At 50.6% G+C, this 18,381-nt stretch overlaps 1 protein-coding gene and 1 long non-coding RNA gene across 4 annotated transcripts in view; one reads left to right on the forward strand and one right to left on the reverse strand.

Annotated features, from left to right (window-relative positions):
* Positions 1–1,591: 1,591 nt before the first annotated feature.
* LOC116760291 lies at positions 1,592–7,312 on the reverse strand. Of its 2 annotated transcripts, none has more exons than XR_004351693.1 (3): positions 7,187–7,312; positions 6,721–6,974; positions 1,592–2,977 (listed from the first exon to the last, which is right to left on the reverse strand). It is a non-coding gene; the product is annotated as an uncharacterized LOC116760291 (long non-coding RNA). The 2 variants fall into 2 exon arrangements; XR_004351692.1 differs by adding an exon at positions 6,199–6,326 and having other exon boundaries at positions 6,721–7,266.
* Positions 7,313–7,400: 88 nt separating this feature from the next.
* Positions 7,401–18,381, forward strand: part of LOC116760289 (NADH-cytochrome b5 reductase 3) — a 47,678-nt gene continuing 36,697 nt past the window's right edge. The window contains exon 1 of one of the 2 annotated variants that reach the window (XM_032644949.1): positions 7,401–8,105. The gene's annotated coding sequence lies outside the window, so the exon portion shown is untranslated. The remainder of the gene's footprint in view (positions 8,106–18,381) is intronic. The other variant, XM_032644950.1, reaches the window with a different exon arrangement.

Here is an 18,381-nt window from a genome sequence, read left to right on the forward strand (position 1 = left end):
CTGACACGTGCTACAACATGGATGAACCTTGAAAACATGCTGAGTGAAAAAAGCCAGACAGAAAAAGCCACGTATCGTATGATTCCATTTATATGGAGTGTCCAGAACAGGCAAATCCACAGAGACAGAAAATAGATGAGTGGCTGCCAGGGCCTGAGGGAGGAGGGAATGGGAGTGACTGCTAATAGGAATGGCAGTTCTTTTTGCAATGATGAAAATGTTCTAAAATTAGTGATGAAGGTTGCCTAATTCTGTGAATATACTAAAAACAAAATCACTGGGCAAATGTTATGGTGATAATAATAATATTATTTTAAATATATAATTTAGATTTTATATATTATATATATATTTACTTTAGTTATTTATTTTGGTCCCATGGATAAGGGGCCTAAGTGGTCCCCTGGCAGTCCCAGCTTCCAATTCGGTGGAACCATTGTTCTGTCCACTGTTGGAAGCATTTCCCCTTGCAAGTTTCAGGAACAGGAAACAAAAATTCCATGAGTGATTACTGGGTGTAGTCATGATTCCTCACTGTGTGTTCTGTTGCGGGATATGCTGGCCTCTGATTCAGCACATACGCTTTATCCTCTAAGTGAGGACCCCATTTTTCAGGTGTTGCCTCCCAACTAGGGACATACCTTGAGTCTTCAGTAGGTCACGCCCCATATTCTTGGACCAGCTGTTTCTGGGTGGTGAAGTACCTTAGAGACAATAGCTTAATAAAGGCTCACTCTGCCCTGGAGGATCCCTTGTTGGGTTGTGGCTGAAGTGTGCCCAGCTGTGCTCTCCAATGCTGCTGAGAAGGGCCCGTGGCAGAGGAAGGGCAGGGGGAGCAGCAGCTTTGACCCCAGCTTGGTCTAAAGTCACGAGATGTGACCCCCACCCCACTCCCAGCTGAAATTTTCAGGAAGAGTTCATTTTACTGGAGTCTGGGAGGAAACGACAAGGATTGAATAGTGAAGGCTGAGAGAGAGATCATTTTACCACCAAGATCCTGCAAGATAATATTCAAAGTGAAAATAATGAGGACTTCCCTGGTGGTCCAGTGGCTAAGGCTCCGCGCTCCCAATGCAGGAGGCCCGGCTTCGATCCCTGGTCAGGGAACTAGATCCCACATGCTGCAACTAAACATCCCACATGCTGCAACTAAACAACCCGCATGCCGCAACTAAAGTTCTATAAAAAACGAAATAAATTAATTAAAAAGAAAAAAGAGGGCTTCCCTGGTGGCGCAGCGGTTGAGAATCTGCCTGCCGATGCAGGGGACGCGGGTTCAAGCTCGGGTCCGGGAAGATCCCACATGCCGCGGAGCGGCTGGGCCCGTGAGCCATGGCCGCTGAGCCTGCGCGTCCGGAGAGGCCCGCGTACCGCAAAAAAAAAAAAAAAAAAAAAAAGATAGAAGTCCTGAACCTAAATTTCCTCAAATTTCAGGGAAATCGAAGCACCTCCTTATTTGCCTTTAGCAATCCACTGTTTTAATAGCAGCATGGAACTCTCTTATAACAAAACCTTTCTTGGTTTGAAAGAACACAGCTGACTCCAGTGAATAATTTTCTATTTAAATGGAGGAGGGGTGATGATGATGACGATGATGATGGTGATGATTCATTTTCCAGCCCTTATTCGCAGCCAAGCGCCCTCATGAGCACTTTATACATGTTAACTCATTTAATCCTCACACTCACCCTTTGAGGAAGGGTGTATATTGACCCCACTTTGCAAGATCTGGAAGCACCTTCTAAGTCAGGATAATTCATTTGTAGTCAATGCCATTTTTACATTGGTCTTTAACCAATTTCCACTTCCTCCATATTTGGCCAGTCTGACTCCTGACAAGCCATGCCAGGTGAGCCCACCTGGATAGGAGCACCCCATCAGAAAGAGGCCAGCATGGGGACTGTGCCCCTGGAAACAGCTACCTGGCTTCCCTGCCCTCAGACCTCTGTCCTCAGCCGATGCTGCCCTGTCACCCTCTCCTCCATTTCTGCCACTGCCTGAGCCTCGCCATGGCTAGGGTTCCCGGCTCCATCCCCTGGTAACCCCACCTCCCCTCTCACTTCTGATGTCATCTCCCGTAAGCCCTGAGCCTCCCCATTCTGTTCTCTGTCCCAGGAAATTCTCTACATGCCCCAAAACCTCAGACAAGCCAAATAAACCTGAATATTTCTTCACCAGGAAACTCCACATCCTAACCACGCTGGATAAAAAAGCTTTTTTTTTTTTTTTTAATCAGAGTTCATAAAACCCCCGATGACTCTGCGATGTTTTGGTAGAGAAAAAAACAAACAAAAAGCAGCATTTCACAAAATGGATTTCTGGCCATTGCAAAATGATCATAAACTGTCCCAACTTCCCAGAGAGACTGCAAGGAAAATTCATCTGCAATCAGCTTCTTACTTTCCATTTGGGTTTTAAATGCAGTCCCACCCCCAGTTCCATTACAGAAGTTCAGAACTGAGATTGAGGGAGAATATTCACACGAAGAAGAAAAAGAGATCAGCGTCCAATGCAGAGCCAAGAAACTGCTGGAAGCCCTCAGCCCAGCCCAACCCTTTCCCATCACAAAGCCACAGAATTTCAGGACTGGGAGGAACTGTAGACCTACTGGCCCAGCTGTTACATCCCTGGATAAGCACTTTCCCTTCCATTTGGATTGTCTATAAATTACTGTACAATCTGAGATGCGGAAACAAACACTGAAATTAACAATGACTTAAAGAAGGTAGAATTTTAGTTCTCTCTTAGGTAAGAGGCCAGAGGTGGGGGGGGGGGGGGGGGCGGTCAAGGCTCAAGGGTTTAGCTGCTCCGCAAAGTCATTCAAACACCTCAGGCTTCTGCTGCCCTGTCTGTCCCTCCACACTCAGCTTTCATCTCATGGTCCAAAGCAGTTGCTCCAGCTCTGGCCATTGCACCCATAGTCAGCCAGCAGACCTGACCTAGAGATCACTCCCATCACTTCTGTTCCGAAGGGGAGCTGGGGAAAAAAAAAAAAGCAGTTGTTATTTGGGAAGCCAGGTGCCCAGCTAAAATGTCTACTGCTACATAAGATAGAAAAATGGGTATTGGGGAGGAACTGGCCATGTCTGCCGCAGAGGGCTCCTAGGGGAAAATGCAAGTCATTCTATGGCACAAATTTCCAGCATGAGTTGTGCTGAAACATAATGAATGTCACATTTTGTTTTATTTGGAACTCGCTAGCATCTTGGGCACAGTTCCACTTTGTTGTTAATGTCAAAATTGCATCTCAAGAAAAACTGTAACGACTAGTGGACTTTGCTGCTAGTTCAGAGGGTGGGCTCTGGAGGCCGACTGCTCAGGTTTGATCCTGGGCCCTCTTCCTACAAGCCAGATGGTTTTGGGCAAATTACCTACCTGTTTGTGACTCAGTTTCCACATCTGTAAAATGGGGATAATCATTGTTCCTGCCTTACTTGACTGTTGTGAGATTGCATGTGGGAGTACCCAGCACCATACTGGGCACATAGGAAAAGCTTGATAAATGCTAGTTGTGGTAGCTAGTCTCCAAAGATGACTCCAAACAATCCCTACCCTCTCTGTACACATATGCCCCTCCTCCATCAAGATGTGGAGCTTACATGTAACCCCTTGAGTCTGGGTTGGGACTAGGACCCAGTGGAAGCGATGGCCACTCTGGGCCTGACCTTTAAGGAAACAGGCAGCTTTCACTTCCTCCCTCTTGGAACCCAAATGCCATGCTGTGAGGAAGCCCAAGCAGCTGCATGGATAGGCCCACATGGAAGGCAACTAGGCTCCCAGCTCAGCCACAGTCTCCACTGAGATCCCAGCCTTGTGAGTGAGCCATCTGGGAAGTGGATCTTCCAGGTAGTCAGCTATCCCAGCTGATGCTGCCGAGCCTATGAAATTGCAAACTGTGAGCAAAGAAATGACTGTTGTTTTAAGCTACTAAATTTGGGGTGGTGGTGGTTTTTTATGCGGTGATAGATGACCAGAAGGCAATTTGATATGTAGAAGTAGGATGCTATTGAAATAAAAACTTTAGGGACTTCCCTGGTGGCGAAGTAGTTAAGAATCCGCCTGCCAACGAAGGGGACATAGGTTCAATCCCTGGTACGGGAAGATCCCACATGCCCTGGAGCAACTAAGCCCATGCGCCACAACTATTGAGCCTGCGCTCTAGAGCCCGAGAGCCACAACTACTGAGCCTGAGTGCCACAACTACTGAAGCCTGTGCACCTAGAGCCCATGCTCCACAACAAGAGAAGCCACTGCAATGAGAAGCCCGCGCACCTCAATGAAGAGTAGCCCCTGCTCGCCACAACTAGAGAAAGCCCGTGTGCAGCAATGAAGACCCAATGCAGCCAAAAATAATTAATTAATTAATTAAATTTAATTAAAACTTTAAACGTGTGGCATTAGTTTGGGAACCAGATGGCAGGAAGGGCCTAGAGGAAACTGTGAAAGCTTAAAGAACAGTGAGGAGAATGCTATCGGATGCTGAAGAAAATAGGACCCCAGTTGTGTAGCTGAAGTTGGATAAAAGCAGACGCTTGTTTTAATCCCCTCCTATTCACCTCTTTGGTGAGAGAGGGATCCCCCACCTGAAGGTGGTGGGAATGGCTGAAAACACAACACCCAACACTGGACAGATGAGACAGCAATCTGTTTATGCATCATATATACTCACAGCCCAGGGAAAGAGGACACCGCACACCATGCAGACCCACACCTAACTTGCCCTCAGGAACAGTGTGAACAACCAGGGGCGGGGAAGCCAGGCTCTGTAGTATCAAGAGGGTGAGGTGCCTCTGGTTCCCATGGGCGGATGTGATGGGGTTTGTTTGTATAATTCCTCGGGCTGCCAGGGGGCTGAAACCCGCTTCACAGGGATAAGCAGGAATTGTACCAGGTCCATGGGACAAGGTGGGTTGCTTAGCTAGGGGACCTTATCCACAGGAGCAGAGTTCCCGTGCAGGGGACTTGCTGTCAGGCCATTTGAGGTTCTCCCAAGTTCACCAGAAGTCAAGGCTGTACATAATACTGGGCCTAAATTTTAGTCTTTATACCACGATGCTTAGCAAAACCGGTGGCTGTGGTGATGTGAAAGATAGAAAAAGTGTCCAGTGACCATGTAGGTCTGGTTAAAGTGACTACCAGGCAGAATGTTGAAAATGCCCAGTATCCTCTTCAAACTATTATGTATTTCATTTCTTTAGGAATGAGGTGGTCAGGATGAACATTTTCAAAACAATCTTGGCTGTCTTTGAGCCGAGGACAGAGCCTGGCACGCTGCTTATCTGCATTATTATTTGAACGAATGCATTCTGATGCCTCTGTCCTGCCACAGGTCCTGTGTCAGTTTCAGCAAGTTCTTCGCCTGCAAATAGTCTGCTTCTGTGAACAGTTTATTTAAGCAGAGCAAGTGACCGGAGCAATAAGCAGGGCACCTGGGGAGCCGAGATGACCAAAAGGTACCAGAAGGTAGTTTTTCCCAGGCAAAGTTAATTTTTTCTGCTTCAACTGCCATAATATTGTTTCCCAGAGGAAACGGTCAGTGATGTCAAATAGGGGACGCAGAGGGCTCAGGGGCTGGTCGCTCTGAGGTTCCTCCAGGGAGCCAGTGGGCATGCAGGAAGTGGGCAGGTGAGGCTGCCACAGGTCCAGTTCACTATGCAGGTTTTCTCACCCACGTTTTCTTGTTTAAGTCACACACCCACCTTACTAAGTTGTCATAAACATTCCCATTTTAGAGATGAGGCTCAGAGAGGTCATCAAGATTTGAACTCCTGTCTCTCTGGGAATAAAACTCATGCTCTTTCAATGACACCAGGGAGTCCCAAGCTGTCTCCCAAAGACCCTGCCCTGTGACTACCCAGGGGACCCACCAGAGTCCCCGATCTCAGATAGGAATGAAAACAGACTACGTGGCAGGTCCCATCCTTGGCATGTTATAGTGCACAAACCTGCAAAGCTCATCTGTGTCAATGAGCAGGGGGTGGGGTGTGGACACCCCCAGACCCCACTCGGACTTGGGCCAGACCCTCTCTTCACAGGGCACTTTTGCAGTGTCACTCATTCAACTATATCGTGGACCACCATGCACCGGTCCCTGCCTAGGGCCAGACTGCCTGGGCCTGAATCACATGCAGCTGTGTGATGCTGAGTAGGTGGCCTCAGTTTCCTCATCTGTGGGGTGGTGGTAATACAGACACCTACCTCCCAGAGCGGTCGGAAGGAATGGATGATTTAAGGTGTATTGCATGGTGTCAGGCGTATAGCAAGCACTCTCCTTTCGTTATGGTCATCATCTAATGATGAACAGATGAATGGAATTCATTGTAAAACTGTAAGATAGACAGGAAAGGCTGTAATTAACCCCGTTTTATAGGTGAGAAAATTGAAGCTCAGAGGCATTAAAAAGGTTGCAGAGACAGAATGGGTACAATTATTCTTATTTTACAGATGAGGAAACTGAGGCTCAGGGAGATAAGTAACAAGTTCAAGGTCAAAGTCAGTGTCAAAGGCAGGCCTAAATGCTCTGGCCCAGGCTCTCCCCCTCTGCCCTCAGTAATATCCCTCTTTGGAATTCTGCACTAACACAGCAGGATTTCACAGAGGGCACAGGTAGCCCTCGTCATCGATGGCCAAGAGGACAGGTGGCCTGAGACGGTGTAGGTCCTGCAGTAGCTTGTATCTTCCAGCCAAATCTGCCCGTGGCCTCACCCGTTCAGGTCTCACCTGCTCAGGTGCTGCAGGAAGTCCCCTGGAAAATGTTGGCTCAGGAACGCCCCTCCCCCTCTCCCACTGGGCTCAGCACCTGTGCCTGCCCAGGTGGATGGAGACAGGGGGGCTGGACTTGGAGACGCCCGGGACCTCGCCCTCAGCTGGCTGGATCCGAGGGCCCTGGCGCTCTGCCTGAATTGCACCAGTATTGCTTCCTTTGGGTTTAAGGTGGTTTGTAGCCGGAACTTCCTCACGAAGCAGAAATTACCCTGAGGGGAGACAATTAAGAGTTCTTAATGGGTTGAAGAAAGAAAGGGAGGGGCTGGGTGTGTTTCTCGGGTTTTAGTGAAAGGAAGTAATTTGTTTTGAAGGGAGGGTAGTGGAAAGGGATGGAAGAAAGTTCCAGAGTGTGGAAGTTGGAGGGGGCGTTGACTGGCACTTATGAGAAGTTTGGGGGAGACTGCTGTTAAGAAGCGCTCACGTGGGTTAAGCATGTGCTTTTGCTAGGCTCTGTCCTCAGCCCAGACCTGCGCGACCTCATTGAACCCGCCAGGTGGGGACGCCTAGCGTTGAGCCCTCCACACGGCCCGCCCCGCGGACGCCAACTCGGCCTCCATTCAAGCGCTTCAGCCAACAACCTCTGGAGCCCCTGGGGCGCAGGAGAACTGGAGGGGCAGGGCTAGAAATGCTGAGTGCAGCGGGGGAAGAAACCGGAGAAACGAAGGCGAGGGAAGGAGCTGGAGACACAGAGGATTATCGTGAGCGCTGGAGGCTCGGTGCTGCCGCCTTGAGGCTGCGCGGGGGACCCAGACGGAGGGCCCGGAGGCTCCAGGGGACACCCGCCGCCCCCCGGGGAGTCTGCGGGCGCCCTCGACCACAGCCACGGGGGTGGGGACGCAGGCCTCGGCAGGCGGACCCCCGACCCCTCACCAGAGCCCCGGCCGGCCTCTCCCACCCTGGGTTTTCGGTGCTCCCAGCATCCCCAGCTCTCCCACCTCCGGACGCTTGTTCCAGCTGTGCCCTCTGCCTGAAACACTTCCTCCAAGCATTAAGCTCCTCGTCCTCCCAGGCCTCCCCAGGCAGCCTCCCTGGCCGTGAACCCCGCCCCTGGCCAGAATTTCTGCTCCTGCCTCCAGCTTCCCCGGAGCCCCACAGCCCTCGGGTACAGCGTCCTCTCCTCCCCACGGAGGGGTCCGCAGGGCTCCGATGGACAGACGCCGAATGAACTGGAATATCTGGAGCAGCGGAGACGCGGGGCGTGGTGGATAAGCGCCCGCGGACTCGCACACCCGCCTCCCAGGGCCGGCTACGTGGCTGAAGGGACAGCAGGACCTGGCGCGGGCGCAGGGAGCCTTTTCCTGGCCCGAGGGCGCCCCCTGGGGGCCGGAGCCTCCCAGCAGGTACGTTCCCTGGCTCGGCGCGCCCCCGCGTCTGATCCTCGACCCCCGGCGCCTCTGAGATCCTCCCCCCACCTCTCCCCAGGGTCCTCGTGGTCTGGGAGGACCGACTGTATCGATAGGTCTGTGAGTCAGAGGGTGCGCCTCCTCGATGAATACCCGCGCGACGAGAAGGAGCGGGCGGGAGGGCAGATCCGAATCAGCACCGACCCGGCCTTTCGCCCCGGACTCTCCCTCCTCTGGGTGACACGCGCACACTGCGCACACACGCACGCGCCGGGTGCACACATTTGACGCACGGCCTACCCCACACATGCGCTCACTTGTGCACACACTGACACACACGACACTCGCGCGCACACACGTAGACACACCGCCCTTTCTGTAAGTGTGGTCCACCCTTCTGCTCACCTCACCTCGCGGGGGTCATCACCAGATGGTGCTCCCCAGGCCTTGCCGCCCCCCCCATCCCTCTTGCTGCTCAGGTTAGTTGCAGGGCTGGGGCGGTATCCCCCAGCTTCCCAGAATCCCCGGGTGGTGCCCACCTTCCAGACCAGGCCCTTCAACTCCCCACTCACTCATGACCCACTCATGTGCCGGACCCCCCCACCCCACCCCGGAACAGAGTACGGGATAAGCTAGGCCTCTTGTGAGAGTGGTGTTGACAATGACTAGCGTGACTGCACCTTAACCCAGAGTGAGGAGCTGTGGTGGTGGAATTTTAGGTCATGGGACAGGCGGGCGGAGGGCTCTCAGCAGTCTCCCCCAGCCTCCTTATTGACTATTCATCATTCCCCCTCCTCAATTTGAAGTGCCACCTTTATACTTAGGTCTATTTCTGGACTCCAAAGGGTTCCATTGATGTCTACCCATTGCACAGAACCAATTATTCTCGTATAAGGATAGCAATAGGACTTTCCGTGGGGTGGGGGCCTCCTCTCACCGCCTGCTTCCGCTTCTGTTTCCCTGTGTAGGGCAGGAAAACTTCCTGCTACCCTCTTAGGTTCTGTGGCTGAGAATTAACTGACATAAGACAGATTACCAGGAGAAAAGCACATAAACTTATTCAGTATCTTCAGGTGTACAACATGGGAGTCTCCAGAAGAAAAATGAAGACCCAAAGAAGCCATTGGGCCCCAAAGCTTATATACCTTTTTACATAAAGAAGACACTTTGTGGGGATGTGACAGGATGAAGGGGCTGGGGCTCGGGCAGTAAGTTGTAGGACTGTGACATGGAAATACGTGGGGAAAGCTAATAGAAAATCAGGGGTATTTAATTAATTAATTTATTTATTATCTATTTAGCTGCACCAGGTCTTTGTTACCACCTGTGGGATCTAGTTCCCTGACCAGGGATTGAACCCCGGGCCCCCTGCATTGGGAGCGAGGAGTCTTAACCGCTGGACCACCAGGGAAGTCCCAGTTGGGGTAATTTTAGCAGTTTGTACAGATCCCCTTCAGCATCACCCCCCAGTCTCTGGTGATAAGAATGTTCTCTTCCTGGTGCAGGGAGGGCACCTTTCTCTTGGGAAATGTATGACCTGCTTTTAGGTAGAAAGGGGAGGGCAGAGAGTCCCTCCTGCATCTTCTGTTTCTCAAGTACCTTCAGCTCAAAGTAATCAGTATTCCAAAGCAGCATATTCTGAGGTGGGATGTTCTGAACCCTTTTACCTGGAAGGGATTTTTTCCCAACACTTAGATCTCTGATGGTTATGTCACCATCAGAGCATTAGATTTGTTAAAATTGATGACCTAATGTTGATACACTATTATTTACAAAAGTCCACCATTTACATTAGAGTCCATGCTTGGTGTTGTGCAGTGCTATGAGCTTTGACAAATGTATAATGTCACGGATCCACATTACAGTATCACACAGAATAATTTCACTGCTCTGAAAAGCCACTGTGCTCCACCTATCCGTCCTTCTCCCCACTCCCCCAGAACCCCAGGTGTTGATCTCTTTACTGTCTCTATAGTTTTGCCTTTTCCAGAATGTCATATAGTTGGAATCATATAGTATATAGCCTTTCCAGACTGGCCTCTTTAACTAATCAATAGCGTTTAAAGCTACTCCGTGTCTTTTTATGGCTTGATAGCTCATTTCTTTTTAGCACTGAATAATATTCCGTTGTATGGATGTATACTCCACTATCCATTCACCGGGGAAAGGACATCACCGTCGCTTTCAGGTTTGAGCAATTATGAATAGAACTGCTATAAACACCCACGTGCAGGTTTTTGTGTGGACGTAAGTTTTCAAGTCAGTTGGTAAATACCTAGGAGTGTGATTGCTGGATCATATGATAAGGCCGTGTTTAGCTTTGTGAGAAACCATCAAACTGTCTTCCAAAGCGGCTGTTTTGCATTTCCCCCAGCAGCGAATGTTCCACCTCCACGTCGGTATGTGGCGTTTTGTTTGTTTGTTTTTCAGTGTTTTGGGTTTTAGCCGTTTGGATTTTAGCAGGTCTGTAGCGGTATCTCACTGTTGTTTTAATTTACAATTGCTTAATGTATATGATATTGGCCATCTTTTCCTGTGCTTATGAGCCATCTGTGTATCTTCTTTGGTGAGGTGTCTGTTTGCATCTTTCGCCTGTTTTAAACTGGGTTTTCTTATTGCTGAGTTAGAAGAGTTCTTTGTGTGTTTTGGATACAAGTTCTTTATCAGACATGTGTTTTTCAAGTATTTTCTCACAGTCTGTGACTTGTCTTTTCATTCTCTTGAGTTCTACTTTAAAAAGCCCATTGTTGGGCTTCCTTGGTGGCGCAGTGGTTGGGAGTCTGCCTGCCGATGCAGGGGACACGGGTCCGTGCCCCAGTCGGGAAGATCCCACATGCCGCGGAGCAGCTGGGCCCGTGAGCCATGGCCCTAAAACCCTAATCCCTACTCCTGCAAGTGTTGTAATGAAGATCAAATGGTGTGGTCTTTAATTTTTTTTTTTTTTTTTTTTTGCTGTACGTGGGCCTCTCACTGTTGTGGCCTCTCCCGTTGCGGAGCACAGGCTCCGGACAGGCAGGCTCAGCGGCCATGGCTCACAGGCCCAGCTGCTCCGTGGCATGTGGGATCTTCCCGGACCGGGGCATGAACCCGTGTCCCCTGCATCAGCAGGCGGACTCTCAACCACTGCGCCACTGGGGAAGCCCTGGTGTGGTCTTTATAAAGCCCTTGGAACAGAGCCTGGAATATAATATATGTTCAATTACCTTAGATAATTATAATAACAAGCATTATCTCTTTTAATAGCTAATGGAGTCAGTCCTTCGTCATTACTCTTCCTTTTCAGAATTTTCCTACAGCTATTCTCACACATTTACTCTTCTAGATGAATCATTTGATGAATTTTTAAATATCCTGTTCGAATTTTATTAAATGAATAAGTAATTTAGAAAAAATAGACGTTTTAATGATGTTGGGTTTCTCATACAAGAATAAAGCCTGTCTTTTTTTTTTTTTTAATAAATTTATTTATTAAGGCTGCGGTGGGTCTTCATTGCTGCACGCGGGCTTTCTCTAGTTGCGGCGAGCGAGGGCTACTTTTCATTGTGGTGCGTGGGCTTCTCATTGCAGTGGCTTCTCTTGTTGCAGAGCACAGGCTCTAGGCGTGCGGGCTTCAGTAGTTGTGGCTCACGGGCTCTAGGCACATGGGCTCAGTAGTTGTGGCACATGGGCTTAGTTGCTCTGCAGCATGTGGGGTCTTGCCGGACCAGGGCTCGAACCCGTGTCCCCTTCATTGGCAGGTGAATTCTTAACCACTGCGCCACCAGGGAAGTCCCTAAAGCCTGCCTTTTAATTTAAGTCTTTATACCCCTTTCTTCACATAGAACTTACACGATCCTTGCTAAAGGATTTTTTCTTAAATGCCATGATGAATGAGGTCTTTTCTTCAGAGACATTCTAATCAATTACTATATATTTATAAATAGACAATTGATTTTTTTTCCATTTTTTTAAGTTCTTTTTGACAATTGATTTTTTTAATAGACTATTTTTTGGAGCAGTTTTAGGTTCACAGCAAAACTGAGTGGAAAGGTACAGAGATTTCCCATATACCCCCTGTGCCACACGTGCACAGCCTCTCCCATATCAATGTTCCCCACCAGAGTGGTGCATTTATTACAATTGATGAAGTACACTGACACATCATTGTCACCCGAAGTCCATTAGGGTTCATTCTAGGTGTACATTGCATGGGTTTGGACAAATGTGTAATGACGTGTTTATAATTATTATAATAATTATAATTATAATTATATAATTATATATTATATCATTATAATCTCACACAGAGTAGTTTCACTTGATTTTTAAGTATTAATTTTTTCTAATCTCCTTAAAGTTTCTAATAGTTTTTCTAATTGATTCTCTTAGCTTTTCCAGGTAACAATCTAAACACAGTGAAATTTTGCATCTGCATTTCCAACACTTAATCTGTTTTATTTGTGTGTCCTAATTGCCTGGGTTAGCTCCCCCAGAACAGCATTAAATGGTAGTGGTGACAGGAAGTCCTTGCCTTATTCCAGAAGTTAATGGAAATGCGTCTACTGCTTCACCAGTGAATATAATACTGGTTTTTAGTGTCATATATTTACATATTTTTATCATGTTAAGGCATAAAATCTGTTCCTATATCAATAAAGTCGTTTTCTAAAATTAAGAATGGATGTTGGATTTTATCAAATACCACCTTAGCATCTACTGAGATGCTTATTTGGTGTTTCTCCCATAATCAATATATTTGGTGAAAGATAGGATTCTCTACAATTCAGCAAACGAGGCTCACAGAGGTCAGGTCACCTGCCCAGGGTCACACAAGGGGCAGGTGGCAGAGCTAGGGTCTCTTTCTTTGAGCCCAATGCTGCCTGCTCTGAATGCCTGTGACCTTGCAGCTCCTGGGACACCCGCACCCCTGGTCCCCTGCCAGGCCCTACCCACCCCTTGCTGGCACAGTCCACAGCTTCCGCGGCACCCACGGCCCTGCTCTCCTGCAGGAGAAGCTGGCCCAGCTCAGCAGCCACCCGTGTGTCACCTGTGAACACAGCTTAACACAGGAGACTAGCCTTGGTGAGTGGAGACGTATCGAGCAGGCCCCGGGTCACAAGTAGGAGGGTAAGAGAAAAAGACGTTTCCCTCCTTTCCACCGGGTTTGATAAAGAGGGAGGAGAAGGCTGCTGCCCTCCAGGCAGAGGCAGGATCTAAAGGGGGCAGAGAGAGCAGGTTCCGGTGGGCATGTGGGCTCAGACGAAGAACCTCAGGCTTTATATCAAGTCTACCCTGGTCATCCCAGGCCTCTGCCCCGGCTTTGCTGTGTGATCTGGACAGGGCCCCAGCCTCTGTGTGCTGACTGAGGCACAGAGACCCATGAGGAGGCCCCTTGGGGGTCCGGGCTGGGACGTGAGGTAGGCGGCATGGGAGGAGCTGGCCCACTTTGCTTTCTGCTCTGGGTGCCACCGCCAGGCGCTGCCTGCCCACCTCCACCTGGAACAGCTGAGCCTGGAGGTGTCTCAGAGCCCCAGCAGGACGAGCATTTATTATGGTGACTCTGCCCTAGGAATATATATATTTTTAAAAATATATATATTTTGCATGCATTGTCGCATTTGATTTAAATTAACTTATTGCAATTAAATCCTCAGAATAGTCCCACCTGGAAGATGACGAGGTCTTCTCAGTGTTGAGTGTTTTACGTACCATGTCATTTACCCCATTTTACAGAGGAGGAGATTGAGGCGCAGGGAGGGAAAGCAACTTACCCAGGGTTGTTCGGGGGGTGGGGGTGGCAGGGATGTTAGTATTCCAGCCTTCTGTAGACTTTCTGAGACCTGCAAGGTCACCGCGGGGCTCCGTCATCCTGTCACCACTTGGCCACACCAGTGAAAACAAACGGTGTGAGGGGCAGGAAGGGACTGCCAATTAGCTGAGGGCCTCCTGGGAGTGAACCCCTCTTTACAAATGACAAAACTGAGAATTCCAGTGGCCTACCTGAGGCCCCGGAGCAGGTCAGAGGTGGAGGCCAGATTCAGATGGGGTTGCCTGGCGCTGCTCTGCGTGGGAAGTGGGGGCAATGCCAGTTTCCTGTCTCTTCAGGGTTTTCAGTCATTCTCATATTGCCCACCTGGGGGCGCTGGATAACAAGGCTGCGGCGGGAGCTCTGCAGAGAGGTCTGCGCGCCGACTGGCCTAGGACGCCTCCCCTCTGCGCCGCACTGTTCCCTCCTGCAGCCGCTCACCTGCTCCTCCCCAGCGCCTGCCCAGGGGCCCGGGCAGACCACCAGGCGGCATCTTTTGCTCACCCTGCAGAGCCCTGAGTGTGAGAGGCCGGGCCTGTGCTGACCAAGATCACACAGCCGGCCTAGATCAGGACAAGGGCGGTCTGGCCCTACACCTCTGGCCTCTCAGCTGGCCAGCCAGGCCCTGGGCCCTGCCCCCTCACCTCTTCCATCACCAGAACTCCTCCTTTTCCTTCTCCATCTTCGCCCTAAAGCCGAGGGCCCAGACAGGTGGCTGTGACCTCACGGGGCTGCTCGCAGGCTCACGGGAGAAGTCTGGCCTTCCCTCCCTTGATGCCCACCCCCATCTACCTCTCCGTCACCACCTGTTTCCGGGCCTGAGCCCACATGCCTGCAGCTCCTGAAGGCGGGCCCACAGGGGCCTCCGTGCAGTGTACTGAGTGCACCAACCGCGCAGGATCCCCTTGTGGGTAGAGAGGTGTGTCCAGACAGGAGAGAGGCGCTGCCGTGGGGTCCTCTGCCCCTGGCCTTCCCAGCAGGAATGGACTGTGGGACTTGACTTTCTGTTAACCGGACCCTAAGAAACTGACCAAGAACCCAGAGCGGCCAGGCCCTAGTTTACACAGAAGGGCACACCTGTGGGTGTGCTCCCCTGAGTGTGGGCACGTCCCGCTGGAGCCAGGGGGTCCTTAGGTCATTTAGTGCTACATGGATGTGGCATTAACTAACGTGGACTTCCATGGAGAGAAACCTCCTACCTTTCCAAGTCTCTTTCCAGCCTTCTTTCTGGGTAGAAGAGAAAGCTTGGTTCAGTGTGAGGACACCTGTCCACCTCTGTGACTCGGGCTGAGCACACTTTATATCCAGAGGAGAGCAGGCCCTGCTCAGGCCTCTGGCCAACCACAGCAGGCAGTTAGAATGTAGTCACAGTATTTCCGCTGGGCTTATCTTTATGGTTACTTTCTATTTCTGGCAAGTGATACTTGTTCTCTGCTTGTGATGACATAGTTTCTTTCTTTCTTTTCTTTTCTTTTTTTTTTTGGCTATGTTGGGTCTTCATTGCTGCACACGGGCTTTCTCTAGTTGTGGCGAGCGGGGGCTACTCTTCGTTGCAGTGCGCGGGCTTCTTTCCCATTGCAGTGGCTTCTCTTGTTGCAGAGCATGGGCTCTAGGTGTGCAGGCTCAGAAGTTGTGGCTCGTGGATTCTAGAGCACAGGTTTAGTAGTTGTGGTGCAGGGGCTTAGTTGCTCCAGGGCATGTGGGATCCTCCCGGACCAGGGCTCGAACCTGTGTCCACTGCATTGGCAGGCGGATTCTTAACCATTGCGCCACCAGGGAAGTCCCTGACATAGTCTCTTTTTTAAGGAAAAAAGTGAATCCATTTAAAGACTTAACAAAAGAGGTGGGGCTCAGTGGAACAAACCTCTCGTAGGCCCTGGAATGGCTGGAGTTTGGGAAATGGAGCATGTGCTCTTCTGAGCGTCCCAGACACCTGGTAGGTGGTGTCATCCCTTTGCGCAGATGAGGAAACTGAGGCCCCGAGCAGGGAAGTGACCATGACAGTGAAAGCCTCTTGACTGAGTGAGAATCTGCCTCCCCCCACTCCCATACCCACGCCTGGTGTCTCAGAGCCTGGACCCCTTCTCACAGGGCCAGGAGCCCACACCTTGGCTGGCAGCTGGGTTTGGGGGCTGGGATGGCAAAGCCCTGGAGTGTCAGGGGCCTGAGCAGCAGTTCTGTCTCCAAAGCACTCGCCACTGGCCCTCGTGTTCCTGAGAAGCGCCCCCTTGTGGAGGAGAGAGCACAGACCCACAGAAGGGGTGTATGTCACACAGAGGATGTGTGTGTCATCATCTCCACGCTGCAGATGGGGAAACAGACTCCAGCCTAGCCACGTGCACAAGTCACGCAGCCAGTGGATGGAGGGGCTGGGCCTTGAACCCGGGTCTGTTGGACACCAGACCTGTGTTCTTTCCTGTGCCCAACCAGCTGCACTGAGACTGAATCCTGGAGGCCGACTCCTCCGGGACCCACCCCAGGGCTCTCTCTGGACTCAGCTCTTTTTGCCTGTTTGTTCCCATGATGCTCTTTATTGGGGCCAGAGCCAGAAGCATGAAAGAGCCCTGCACCGCCAGTCCACCAGTCAGCCATGGGCGGCTCCTGCGCTGCTGTGGGCCCCAGTCACGGCCTCTGGGAAATCTCTGCCCGTATCCCACACAGGGCTGCAGTGTGGGACCAGGGAGGTGGCAGGCAAGCTGAAACTGAAACCCGGCCCTCACTGTGCTTCCCTCCTCTCCCTGACACTGGGTCTCTCTCATCCGTCTCCCCACACAGGGTTCTGTCATATAGTCAGGCTGTCTCGTCCTCCCCAGCTGGGACAGGGATGGTCAGTTAGTGAAGAAGCCCATGGACTTAGAGGCACACTTGTGCCTTAATATTTATTTATTTATTTATCTATCTATTTATTTTGGCCGCGCCGGGTCTCAGTTGCAGCACGCAGGATCTTTAGTTGTGGCATGCAGGATCTTTTAGTTGTAGGCATGTGGACTTCTTTGTTGAAGCATGTGGACTGAGTTGTGGCATGCGGACTTCTTAGTTGCGGCATGCAGACTCTTAGTGCAGCACACATGTGGGATCTAGTTCCCCGACCAGGGATCGAACCCAGGCCCCCTGCATTGGGAACGCAGAGTCCTACCCACTGGATCACCAGGGAGGTCCCGGCAGACATGTGCCTTAAACAGTTTGCTTTAACTGGTGTTAAGTGGACATCCCCTTGGAATCTGTCGATGAGGACCCCAGACCTTTCTAGAGGCTGGGGCTGCTGCCTGGAGACAGGATCATGCTTTTGGCCTAACCCACCCCCATCAGGCAGCATCTGGGACTTCTAGGCTTGGCTCCCAGGTAGAGGTCAAACCTTCAGAGGCTTGAGAAGCCATCCAAGTACAGAACCTGTCTAGATTTTGATGATTTCTTCTCAATGTTAAGCAGTCATTTCACTCACCTAATTTGCAGGTTTCTTTTTTTGCTGTTTTTCTGGCTGTGCTACGCAGCACATGGGATTTTAGTTCCCCGACCAGGGATGGAGCCTGTGCACCCTGCAGTGGCAGTGCAGAGCCCTAACCACTGGACCGCCGGGGAAGTTCCCCGTCCCGCAGAATACTGTTGAGCGACTTAACCTATATCAAACTTTTCCGTGGGATTCAAGTTTATTTTCACAGAAACCTCCACAATTTTTCTGTTTGCCCTCAAGTTTCAGCAGCTTACATAACACTGAATTACTTCAGGGGTTACAATAGCAAAGACTCAACAGGCACAAACCAGTTTGGGGACAAACGTCCTGGATCTCATTCAGGTGCGGGTGGCCTGGGGAGGAGCCCAGTAGGGCTCCTATGGGCATGGAGGGATGGGGTGCCAGAGAAGGGAGCAAGTTCTGCCTCTGTTTTGTGTCAGCTGTTCAAGAACAGATGCCCCAGTGGTCCCCAACTCTTACCGTTCTATAGGGACAAAGCATGCCCTCCAGCCCGCTCCCTGCTTCACGGAGTTAGGGCCCCTCATCCTCGTGGCTGCTACATTCTCATCACACACCTGGTCGCCAAAACCTCTGGGAATCGATGAGGTGGCCCCCTACCAAGGCCCACTGTGCCCCATTCATTTCTTTAAAATCAAGGTCGGGACTGGAAGAAGCCAGAGAGGCTATCTCCTCAGGCCCAAATGGAAGGGGCACCAAAAAGCAGTAATCAAGACAACCCAATTAACAGTGGGTATAGGGTCTGGATGGACATTTCTCTGAAGAAGATACACAAATGCCCAAACAAGCGAAAAGATGCTCTTGACACCATTAGCTATTAGGGAAATCCAAGTCAATACCATTTCTCACCCACTAGCATGGCTATAATCAAAAAGACAGACAATGACAAGCACTGGTTTGAATGTGGAGAAGCTGAAAGCTCATGCACTGCTGGTGGTTCTGTAAAATAACGCAGCCACTTTGGAAAACTGGTGGTTCCTCAGCCAGGTAAACATAGAGTCGTATGACCTCCACTTCTA

The sequence above is a fragment of the Phocoena sinus genome, chromosome 10 (genome assembly GCF_008692025.1).
Source record: "Phocoena sinus isolate mPhoSin1 chromosome 10, mPhoSin1.pri, whole genome shotgun sequence".
NCBI classification, from domain to species: Eukaryota; Metazoa; Chordata; class Mammalia; order Artiodactyla; family Phocoenidae; genus Phocoena; species Phocoena sinus.